This window comes from Diaphorina citri, unplaced genomic scaffold (genome assembly GCF_000475195.1).
Source record: "Diaphorina citri unplaced genomic scaffold, Diaci psyllid genome assembly version 1.1 scaffold639, whole genome shotgun sequence".
NCBI classification, from domain to species: domain Eukaryota; kingdom Metazoa; phylum Arthropoda; class Insecta; order Hemiptera; family Psyllidae; genus Diaphorina; species Diaphorina citri.
The window spans coordinates 106,428-119,503 of record NW_007378072.1 but is presented as its reverse complement, the minus strand read 5'-3'; positions in this window follow the sequence as shown (position 1 = coordinate 119,503).

Here is a 13,076-nt window from a genome sequence, read left to right as displayed (position 1 = left end):
GATGCCATCCTTAGGACTAAATTAAAAAATTGCAATGAAAGAAAAAAAAAAATGTCAAATAACATTAAAGAGTACAGTTAACGGGACGCTAATTTTGGTTTCGCAAAATCTCGCTTATGTCTTCAACTTCAACTTTGAGGATTTTTCCCTAAGGTCTCGTTTTGATTCTGCCAATTGAATTCAACCGACTTTGTACTTAACTTTAAAAGTTGAAATAACAATAGTAAATTTATTAATTAATTGATAAACAAAAAAAAAAAAACAGACAGACAAACAAACGAACAGACAGACAAACAAACGGACAGACAAACAAACGAACGAACGGACAGACGGACAAACAAACAAACTTGATGATAATGATATTATTCACTATGAAACCCTAGAACAGTAATAGTCACACTATGGAAGCCAGCCGTTCCGAGAAGGAATTTTTTTGTCAATAAAGATCGTCCTGGGCGGGAATCGAACCCGAGATCTAGGTTCTAGACCAGGGGTTTCCAACTAGCGGCCCGCGGGCCACATGTGGCCTGCGAAGCTTTTTGGAATTTGTACAAACTTACCTAAATGATAGTTTTCAGCTACACTTTGGAGAATACTTTTAGATAAAGTTTGTCCTGGGCGAGAATCGAACCCGAGATCTAGATTCTAGAAGGCTGACGGGCTACCTAGGCTGGCCTCCTTAATACTTACCTAAACTGGAATTTTACCAGGAAATTTACAATGATGTCTGAACTTAGACTATTCCTCCTCTCCCTCCCCTGGTCTCCTAATAATCCCATACTCCTCCCCCTTCGCGAGCGCCTGTAGCGCTAATTTGCGCACCTCCTCCCCCTCCAATAAGGTTAGCGCCATGAGAATCTCCATCAGTTCCGTCGATAAGACGCGCTCCGCAAGCTCTTTCCCCGCGCTAAGAATATTCCCTACGATTACGAGCGCGCGGTGTTGTACCCCGACGTCTGGATGCGCTAGGATTTGCTTGAAGATGTCCACCCAGTTTTTCTCGAGGAGCATAGAGCAGACGGGAGTGGAAACTGAGGTGAGCATTGCGAGAGCCCCGGCCGCCGCGCACGCGGTCTCCGTGTCTTCCTCACATGTAAGAAGGAAGAGGAAGCGGACCTGTGAACAGTAGAATAGAATTAAATATACCTTGTTCATCCTGCCAGAATAATCCTCCTACTAAATTTTTTTAAGTGGTTTGATAGAGAGAACTGTAACTGCTAAGGTCTCATCGTCCCGAAATCGAAGAGATGAGAAAGACAGAATGGGAGAAAGCCAGCCGTTCCGAGAACGAACTTTACGATAAAATCCGCCCCGGGCGAGAATCGAACTCGCGACCTAGCGCTTACAAGGCAAAACACGCTACCCTTCAACTCATAAACAACCTAGTTTTTGTTTATGATTTCATTGGTTGTTATCATAGTTACTTCGGTTTGCCCGAAAATCGAAGAGAGAAGGAAGACAGGATAGGAGAAAGCCAGCCGGTCCGAGAACGAACATTATCCCATCAGGATAAAATCCGCCTCGGGCGAGAATCGAACTCGCGACCTAGCGCTTACAAGGCTACCCTTCAACTCATAAACAACCTAGTTGTTGTTTATGATTTCATTGGTTGTTATCATAGTTACTTCGGTTTACATTAGTTGTTGAATTTTCAATTTCTATTTGATTTGATTTTGATTGTCCTGTCCAGGTGTTTTCAACCCACACAAGTACACAAACTCCCACATGCTGCAGATCCATGGCATGACATATGAGACACTCATGGAGGATGAAGAAAATCAGGTCCGCGGGTTTGTTCATTTCAATGATGGTGCTGGTGTATCCTTCCCTCATCTTACTCTGTTCACACCCAAGGAAGCAGTCCGAATAGTTAAGAATGGAGAGGTGAGTGAAGGGTTATTCCAGCGTGCCGCCGCGGAAGGCGCGCGAACGTCAAGAGTTTGAAGCGCCAACCGGCCTAGATGTATTAACAAGAAACAATTTCATGGTTTTTCGGCATTACCATTATTTACACTGTTAAATTTTTTGTAGCCAAATGCCAGCTCAAAGTGATTACCCCAGGCTGACGAAAAACTCTGATCCCGTATAACTTTGTTATACCTACTTTAGTAATAGAAATGTGGAAAATAATAATAATAATTGAAAATAGATTTTAAAAAAGAAGGTAAATGGCTATTCTCTATTAAAATCTTATCGTTTGCAGCGTACTTTACCAATGAGACATAAGGAAATTCATATTATCAATTGTCATCCCAGTGTGAAGTATGCCTTGGATTTTGGACTTAATCTCGTGTCGGAAAAAATCAGAAAACGAATCAAGGTAAGCGTCGTTGTCAGTCATATTATTTGTAAATAACCACCATTATAAATTGCGTAGTATGCCTCTCATCAGATGGGCGATAAGAGACAGTACTTCCCATTCAGGTGCTGGGTCAACACGAGAATACCAGAAAGTTACCCGTTGAAATATTTTCAATCCTAAAAAGAGTACAAATTTTTAGCTGGGATTCGAACCCGGGACCTTTTGCATGGCAAGCAAGCGCGTTACCAGTGGGCTATCCGTTCCCTTATAACAGTGTGAAATATTGACCTATGTATCAACATTCCGCCCATAATTAAGCAAGGTCTACTTTATTAATTATGTATTGTACAATGTTAAACCCATAAAATACACGAGACCTTGTTTAGACTGCTGGGGTAAAGGGACTTTTTAGTCTCATTCGAGCAGGATAAACAAGGTATATTCTATTCTATTCTATTGCGTAGTATGCCTCTCATCAGATGGGCGATAAGAGACAGTACTTCCCATTCAGGTGCTGGGTCAACACGAGAATACCAGAAAGTTGCCCGTTGAAATATTTTCAATCCTAAAAAGAGTACAAATTTTTAAGGTGGGATTCGAACCCGGGACCTTTTGCATGGCAAGCAAGCGCGTTACCAGTGGGCTATCCGTTCCCTTATAACAGTGTGAAATATTGACCTATGTATCAAGTAAATAGGGAAATTCCCGTTTAGACGGGCTACCTAGGCTGGCCTCCTTAATACTTACCTAAACTGGAATTTTACCAGGAAATTTACAATGATGTCTGAACTTAGACTATGTTTAGGAAGTGGGCTAGGCTTTATATCTCACGCCAAGGCTAGTAATACTTTTGTACAGTTTGGCATTGAAGTGGCTAGGCTAGGCTTGAGCTGAGAAATGGATTTTTTACCTCCTTCCTTCTCTCTTCGATTTCGGGACGATAAGACCTTAGCAGTTACAGTTTCCTCTATCAAACCTCTGAAAAAAGCCTTGCCGTTAACTATAAAGCCTAGCTCAGCTCCGTTCATAAACATAACCTTAGGCCAGCCACTCACTATCAGGTAGACCTGACAGGTACTGCTGAAAAGGTCCGAATGTTAGGTCTACCTGATACCTGATGATCACACACACTATCAGGTGGACCTTTTCTGCCGTACCTGTTAGTGTGTGTGCTCATCAGGTAGATCTGACAGGCGGACCTGATCAGGTGTACCTGTCAGGTCTACCTGATAGTGAGTGGCTGGCCTTACACTTAACTAGACAGTAGAATTTTTACCAAGAAATATACAATGCCCCTAACTTTACAGTTTTCAAAGCTCCTGTACGAATAAAATGGAAAATATTTTTGTTTTGTTAATTTTGAACCTACACCTTGTACAAATGAATGTAGATAATAAAGTGGTTTACTGATAAGAAAGCCACACTAGTTATGTTTTTTTTTTCTGTTTCTCTTAGAATTTAATAATTATTTTAATATTGCAGTGTTCATAAAAAAATATCTTAATAGACTCAAAAATTATTTCTAAAGACATGATTCCTTTTTACTTTCCTTTTCTTTTTTTATTACAAATTAGGTTCAAATAATAAATAGTTTTAACAATAATCCTACACAAATTATAGTGCGTCTTAGCGGTTTGGTAAAGAATATGCGACTATTGTCCAAGTAGTGAATTAGTGATTGAGTTTGCTGTTCATGGGATCAAAATATTCAAAATACGACGCAATTTTTATAATCTTTTCATTGTCCTGACTTCCCCTGGCATCGTGCGTGTTAAAAAGCACTGAATTTCAGATGAGGTGTGCTTCATAGGGTCGTAAAGATTTTGCGCCAGCCTAGTTAGCATGGTTGGTAGCGCGTCTACCTTGCGCTAGGCCGCTTTTTCGATTGTCGCCCGGGGCTCAGAGCTCATTTGTGTGAGAAAATGTGAAAAAAATCCCGCAAAAACCAGTTTTTTTGGTTTTTTGGCTTTATGGTTTTCTGGACAAATTTTCACCACCATTTTCGTGATCCTGGTAAAAAGACCTTTAATTTGATATATAGGTCGACCAGGTTTGGATAAGTCCTTCTATGGGGACAGACAGACAGACTGACAGACAGACTGACTGACTGACGCACGGACAGACGACACCGAAGCGAATACAATAGTCCGTCCACTATACCTTTTATTATTAGTAATAATAAAGGAAGGACGGACTAAAAAAGGTAAATGTAAATTAATAGTGGTAGTGGGGAATGACAATGAAATAAGATACAACAGGTAAAGATAGGTAGTGGTAGAGACATTGTGAACGTAATTGTGATAAGGAAAATAGAAAAGAAGGGTATTTTAACAGGACGTTGGGTGCTTTCTATCAGGGGAAAAAGGAAGACGGTAGACGGAGAGGAAGGTTCCAGCCAACAAATGTTGCGCCTTACCAGATCCTACGCCCATATACATCACACACACAGCTAATGATTCTGAATCTGTCAGCTCTCATGGTGTAGTGGTCACTCGCCTTGCACGCGGGAGACCCGGGTTCAATTCCCGGCGGGGTCAAAAATTTTGTATCATGCAAATGATTGATTCCGTGACTGCAAGTAGCGAGGCCCATTCAGCCTTGTGTGGAAAATGAGTAGCTATGCAAGAAGTTTAAAAAGTTAGAGGTTTACTAACCTTATCTTTCTTGGAAGCCACAGCGATGATACACTCACAGGCCACCTTCTGTTGTAGAATATCCTCTGTGTTAGCCATTACTAGAACCATCTCTAGAATACCTTCCTTGGCCATTATTGAACTACCGACCTCCAGAGGACCTGAAGACAAGGAATATTATTGCGATTATTGGTTAGGTTTATATTAGACATCTTCTGTGTTAGCCATTACTAGAACCATCTCTGGAATACCTTGTAAACATTGGGTGTTGGAATTATTGAGATATTTGGAAAATCCTACAATGCTGCAGTGAGCACCATAGTTGTGATAAAATAACATAAAGAAGCGGCATTTATTTATTTCTTCCGATTATTTTTAACCCGCTAATTTTATAGTCTTGAACTTAAAAGCTTTCACTTCAAATTATTTTTAACCCATTCCAGTCTCTAGTCTCAAATTAAAATCTTCAACTTTCAGATAATTTTTAACCCTTTCTCACCTTTCTCCTTGAGAATCCGCTGTCGCTGTTTCTCGCCAATGGCCGCCAGGTTACACAGGGCCATGAGGCCTTCAAACGTCTCCAGGGCCGTGGCCTCCGGATGGAGGAGACTCAATAGAGGCCGAACCACTTCCAAACTGCGCTCCCCAGGAAAGGCCACCTCTGGGTTGAGGGTAATACCGAGCCTGGCCAGCCCCTGGGCTGCCTGACGCTTGCCCTTGACTGTGCCTGAGAAATAAATACGATTTTTGTATAGAATAAAAGGAAATGCAAATCAGTTCACTGCAGGCTGCAGGAGTGCAGGAGGCTTGTGAATACCAACAACAGTAATATCACCAACTTCAATCCCAACTCAGCCAATAATCAATAAATAAAATAGTAGTTTAGTCTCGTGAGGAGTAGCTACTTCAATCGAGTAGCGACCAGTGGCGGTATTACCAGTGTAAATGATGATACGGAGGCACTTGGTAATGCTGTGATACCTATCTACATAATTTTATTTATTTATTATCGTCCCGAAATCGGAGAGAGAAGGAAGACAGGATAGGAGAAAGCCAGCCGTTCCGAGAACGAACATTATCCCATCAGGATAAAATCCGCCCCGGGCGGGAATCGAACCCGCGGCCTAGCGCTTACAAGGCAGACGCACTACCATGATTTGATTTGAAGGTTTTCTCGTACCCATGGGGTCGTTTTTTCTTCTTTTCTTAAACACTATAAGTAAATAACTTGAAACTTACCATTATGAGCCAGATGTATCAGAGCTTTGCTAGCGCCCTGTTGTCGGCTGGTTTTCTCCTATCCTGTCTTCCTTCTCTCTTTGATTTCGGGACGATAAGACCTCAGCAGTTACAGTTCCCTCTATCAAACCTTCCCCCCAAAAAATCTGTGTAGCCACTTCTGTGTATAACTTCTGTAGTAATCGGTAAAATGCTATAAATACGGATAATCCAGCTATTGCTCATGGGTCCATTTTTTCCTGATTTTGCTATTTTCCATTTCTCTTTCAGTTATATTCGAGTCTAGAAGAGGCACACAATCACATTGACAAAAGTCTCTTGCCCAAAGAATACGGAGGTGAAATGCCTATGTCACAAATGATAGGTAAGACTGTTAAACTAAGCGTGACAAAACTCCACTGTGCTTGTGTAGTAGCGATTTCTATGCAGCTGGCTTTCTCCTATCCTGTCTTCCTTCTCTCTTTGATTTCGGGACGATAAGACCTCAGCAGTTACAGTTCCCTCTATCAAACCTCTTTTTCCTTTGGGTAAACATTATGGTCGATTCCTACGTAAAAAGTTGTGAAGAATCAAAATCTGAAGTCAACTCCAGCAGAAGGCTACTACTATTATTGTTGTCAAATTCTCAAATTATCAATCAATCCATCATGGGACGGGTCGATGTACGAAGCCTCTCCACCAATTTCGATCATTATATCTCTGCTCTCTCTCGATGTCGTTCCAATTTCCTTGTTTTCTTTCTCGAATTATATTGAGGAAAATTTCATACCTCGGCTGGGATTCCACCCACACCCTCCTGTTTACCAGTCGAGCGTCTTGACCACTACACCACCAAGACAGGAGACGAAAGGTCGAAAATTCAATTTTTTCCGCTGTCGCTGTTTCTCGCCAATGGCCGCCAGGTTACACAGGGCCATGAGGCCTTCAAACGTCTCCAGGGCCGTGGCCTCCGGATGTAAGAGACTCAATAGAGGCCGAACCACTTCCAAACTGCGCTCGCCGGGAAAGGCCACCTCTGGGTTGAGGGTGATACCGAGCCTGGCCAGCCCCTGGGCTGCCTGACGCTTGCCCTTGACCGTGCCTGAGAAATAAATACGATTTTTGTATAGAATAAAAGGAAATGCAAACCAGTTCACTGCAGGCTGCAGGAGTGCAGGAGGCTTGTGAATACCAACAACAGTAATATCACCAACTTCAATCCCAACTCAGCCAAGAATCAATAGTAGTTTAGGGTGCACTCAGCCTCGTGAGGAGTAGCTACTTCAATCGAGTAGCGACCAGTGGCGGTATTACAAGTGTAAATGATGAATTGATGATACGGAGGCACGCAGGAGGCTTGTGAATACCAACAACAGTAATATCACCAACTTCAATCCCAACTCAGCCAATAATCAATAAATAAAATAGTAGTTTAGGGTGCACTCAGCCTCGTGAGGAGTAGCTACTTCAATCGAGTAGCGACCAGTGGCGGTATTACCAGTGTAAATGATTATACGGAGGCACTTGGTAATGCTGTGATACCTATCTACATAATTTTAGAAAAGTTCTGCTTTACCACAGATATTTCATGATTTGATTTGAAGGTTTTCTCGTACCCATGGGGTCGTTTTTTCTTCTTTTCTTAAACACTATAAGTAAATAACTTAATCCCAGCAGGATAAAATCCGCCCCGGGCGGGAATTGAACCCGCGGCCTAGCGCTTACAAGGCAGACGCACTACCAACTAAGCTAACTGGGCTGGCTAGTGTGTGTGGGGTCGTTTTTTTCTTCTTTTTTTTTAACACTATAAGTAAATAACTTGAAACTTACCATTATGAGCCAGATGTATCAGAGCTTTGCTAGCGCCCTGTTGCACCATAAGACCTCTCAGTTCTTGCTGGGATGCTAACGCGTTCAATATCCTAGCCAGTAATTCCCGCGTATTGTCACTTTCTACCTTCTTATTCATAGCATAGATAGCGCTAGTGATGTTTGCCTTCCCTGAAATAGAACGACCGAGTTTAGGAGCAAGGAAAGGATATAAAATGCCCTGTTGCACCATAAGACCTCTCAGTTCTTGCTGGGATGCTAACGCGTTCAATATCCTAGCCAGTAATTCCCGCGTATTGTCACTTTCTACCTTCTTATTCATAGCATAGATAGCGCTAGTGATGTTTGCCTTCCCTGAAATAGAACGACCGAGTTTAGGAGCAAGGAAAGGATATAAAATGTTCTCCTGCGGTGCAAAATCCCTTCTAATCTCACGTAGAGGGGGAAAAAACACTTGAATTGAATTAAAACATCTCCCTTAACATGAGAGACAGACTCTTTAATTCTTGGAATTTTATCATCAAAAAAAATCTGGTGTGAACATCACACGACTTTCCTTATCTTATTGAATGATGGATGAGTGTTCTTTTACCCTAACTTTTACAATATCTCTAACCGTTTTGTCGCTATAGCTGAAAACCACCAAAAAACGGTCGAAATCTGTCCAAAAGCGGTCAAAATACCGCCAAGCGAAGCAACCGTCTCAACCAAACGTTTTGTGTTGCTTTTTTTTCCACTTTTTTTTTTTTTTTTTTTTTTTTTATTTTTCGCTGAATTTGTTTCGAAAGCCACTCTAGTTATGTTTTTTTTCTGTTTCTCTTAGAATGTAATAGTCATTTTAATTTTGAAGTGTTTACAAAAAAAATTCTCAATATACTCAAAAATTATTTCCAAAAACATGATTCCTTTTTACTTTCCTTTTCTTTTTTTTATTACAAATTAGGTTCAAATAATAAATAATTTTAACAATAATTCTACACAAATTATAGTGCGTCTTAGCGGTTTGGTAAAGAATATGCGACTATTGTCCAAGTAGTGATTGAGTATAATTTTAACAATAATTCTACACAAATTATAGTGCGTCTTAGCGGTTTGGTAAAGAATATGCGACTATTGTCCAAGTAGTGATTGAGCTTGCTGTTCATGGGATCAAAATATTCGAAATACGACGCAATTTTTGTAATCTTTTCATTGTCCTGACTTCCCCTGGCATCGTGCGTGTTAAAAAGCACTGAATTTCAGATGAGGTGTGCTTCATAGGGTCGTAAAGAATTTGCGCCAGCCTAGTTAGCATGGTTGGTAGCGCGTCTACCTTGTAAGTGCTAGGCCGCGGTTTCGATTCCGGCCCGGGGGGATTTTATCCTGAACAGATAATGTTCGTTCTCGGAACGGTTAGCTTTCTTCTATCCTGCCTTCCTTCTCTCTTCGAACTGTAACTGCTAAGGTCTTATGGTCCCAAAAGCGAAGAGAGGAAGACAGGATAGGAGAAAGCCAGAGAACCTTATCTGTTTAGAACCCCGGGCGGGAATTGAACACGTTTATCCTGAACAGATAATGTTCGTTCTCGGAACGGTTAGCTTTCTTCTATCCTGCCTTCCTTCTCTCTTCGAACTGTAACTGCTAAGATCTTATCGTCCCGAAAGAGAGGAGGACAAGATAGGAGAAAGCCAGAGAACCTTATCTGTTTAGGATAAAATCCGCTCCGGGCTGGAATTGAACACGCGACCTAGCGCTTACAAGGCAGACGCGCCAAATTCATCGTGCTGAAGCTTTGTCCTTATCTTTGTTAGCCTCATATATCTTGATAACTTTAGTTCTATATACTTACCTTATCTTTGTTAGCCTCATATATCTTGATAACTTCAGTTCTATATACTCATCTTTGTTAGCCTCATATATCTTGATAACTTTAGTTCTATATACTTACCTCATCTTTGTTAGCCTCATATATCTTGATAACTTTAGTTCTATATACTTACCTTATCTTTGTTAGCCTCATATATCTTGATAACTTTAGTTCTATATCCTTACCTCATCTTTGTTAGCCTCATATATCTTGATAACTTTAGTTCTATATACTTACCTTATCTTTGTTAGCCTCATATATCTTGATAACATCCTCACTGACTATCATGTTAGTCATGGTCTGCGTGGCAGCTCGTCGCAACATCTCGTGCTCTTCAAACATGTAAGACTCGATACCCGAGAATCCTACACACAAAAGGGAAAGAGAAGATTAGATACTAATACTAGATAGACATTAAAATAAATAGTCATAATAAGGGATGGATAATTTGGTAAGTAATAAGTAAAAGAATTTAGCTAATGATTCTGAATCTGTCAGCTCTCATGGTGTAGTGGTCACTCGCCTTGCACGCGGGAGACCCGGGTTCAATTCCCGGCGGAGTCAAAAATTTTGTATCATGCAAATGATTGATTCCGTGACTGTATGTAGCGAGGCCCATTCAGCCTTGTGAGGAAAATGAGTAGCTATGCAATATAAATGCGCATAGCGACCGGTCAACCGGTGCCAGCATGGTAGGTAAACATTGGGTGTTGGAATTATTGAGATATTTGGAAAATCCTACAATGCTGCAGTGAGCACCATAGTTGTGATAAAATAACATAAAAAGCGGCATTTATTTATTACTTTCAATTATTTTTAACCTGTTTATTTTATAGTCTTGAACTTAAAAGCTTTCACTACAAATTCTTCGGTTTACATTAGTTGTTGAATTTTCAATTTCTATTGAGGGATTAATTGAAAAAAGTTTCCATTTATTTTTTATTCGATACAAATCTCTCAATATAAAAACTTTACTACATATAACTACAACTTTACTTTCGAACTTTAGTTCTATATACTTACCTCATCTTTGTTAGCCTCATATATCTTGATAACTTTAGTTCTATATACTTACCTTATCTTTGTTAGCCTCATATATCTTGATAACTTTAGTTCTATATACTTATACAAATCTCTCAATATAAAAACTTTACTACATATAACTACAACTTTACTTTCGAACTTTAGTTCTATATACTTACCTTATCTTTGTTAAAGCCCACCATCCCGCGAATCCTACAAGCCACGCCCCCACGAATCCTACGAAAAGGTAATAATAATAAGTTTATTCTTTCATTCTTTACAATATTCTTTACATATTCTTCATCATCCTTCTAAGTACTTCTGTACATTTAAATCCTTAACTCCAATATCCTACATGAAGTGTGGATAACAAAGATCTCGATGGAAAGATCAATGTGGTTGAAAATACCTTTGGTGACAGGAACCATGTCGGGGTCTTTCGTTTTGTTGCCTCCTGTCGAAATGTGTGAATTCCTCAGCTGAATTTCTCTTTTGACAATTCCTTTGTCATCAGCTTCTTCCGAGACTTTTCCACTATCTTCCGAGACTTTTCCATTATCTTCCGAGACTTTTCCATTATCTTCCGGGACTTTTCCGTCTGAATCTTCCGAGACTTTTCCATTATCATCCGAGATTTTTACGTCAGATTTTTCGAGACTTTTCCGTCTCGCTTGTTTCTTGTCTCATTGAGTCCAATTTCTCTTTGGCTGAGAAGCAAAACATCACGCACAGCTATCTTGTCGTTGTCAAAGTACAAATCATCAGGAAGGTCCAAAGTGTCAGTCAGAGGCACTTGGTGTAGAGATCTCTCAGCAAAATCATGAATGACAGGCGCATAATCTAGAGACTTTTCGAAAGGGCTCACATTGTAGGGTTGAAGTCCTCTTTCTTCCTCATTCCCACGCTTGAAGACCCGTTTACCAGTGTGCTTAAGAGACTGTAGAAATCCTCCAGTTCTTTCTCGTCTTGGTATAAAGTCTCGAGCATCTCTGCTTCTTCTTTTTCAAGTTTAGCCACTTCCTCCATGAACTCATCGAATGCTTTGTCAACATCTTTTAACGCGTCGCTTTGCGTTCCGTTCCAGACGCTCTGAAACTTGTCATCAGGTTCAAGCAGTATTAGTTCAATGTCGAACCATTTTATCTCAGTATTGTTTGTGTTGTTGAGCAAATCTTCAATTTCCATGTTGGTTTCATTGTTAGGTGTATTTTCATCGGGCAACGCAAAAGGATTCAGAATTTCGAACCAGTACCAACCCGAATCATTGGTATTCAAACGAGAGTTTTTGTTATCCAATCCATCACGATTTGTTTTCATGAATTTTTTAGTGTTGGGATCTAGGTTGTCAATTTCAGCGAAAAATGAGCCAAACAGGGAGTCTATAAGTGATGATTTTTTTGCAGACATATCGCTTTCCTTAATTAGATCAGTTCCTTTGTCCGCTGCTTTTCCATTTTCGACTTCGGCCAGTTCCTTTCCTTTGTCGAGAATTTCAATCCAATCTTCCAATGAGACCATATCTTGGTTTGAATCTGTGTCATCCCTTGCGCGAGTTATTTTGGATTTATCCACAGGATTTTCAATGGCTTGTTCAGCCGTGTTTTGAACACCGTTTTCAGTAAGTTTTGTACCATCGTCGCCATTTGTTTGTACGGAAAAATCAACAGATTTGTTTTCAATATCATCTGCTTTATCATTGTTGTTGCGATTAAGATCCATCTGCAGTAGTTTCTTTACTTTCGATTCTTTCCTAGTTTTCTCTTCCAATGCCTTTAGGACTTCGTTGTACTCGTCTTGTGACAGTTTGGATTTGCTTAACACTTTCTCCAATTGTTCTACCAACTTTTGTAGGTCGTTAGCTTTTGCTGTTTTGTCGAATTTGTCTACTTCAAAGATCGGGTTTATATCTTTTCCATTCCTTTGAAACATTTCCCAAGCTTTTTCTTCACTTTGTGCGGTTTCTTCATTTTTGTTTAGTGGCTTCACATCATCTCTCTGGTCAACTTCATTTTCTTCATCTAGCGTATTGAGTTCATTGTTGTCCAGGCCGTTGTTTCCATTCACTTCCTCCATTAGATCTTTGTCCATATTCAATCTATTTTCATCATCATATCGTATAGAGTTTCCGAGATAACCACCGATAAAAATCGTCATCAGAAGGATGGCTTTCTGATCCATTTTTTTTTTTTTTTTTTTTTTTTTTTTTTCTGTAATTTTGTTTTGA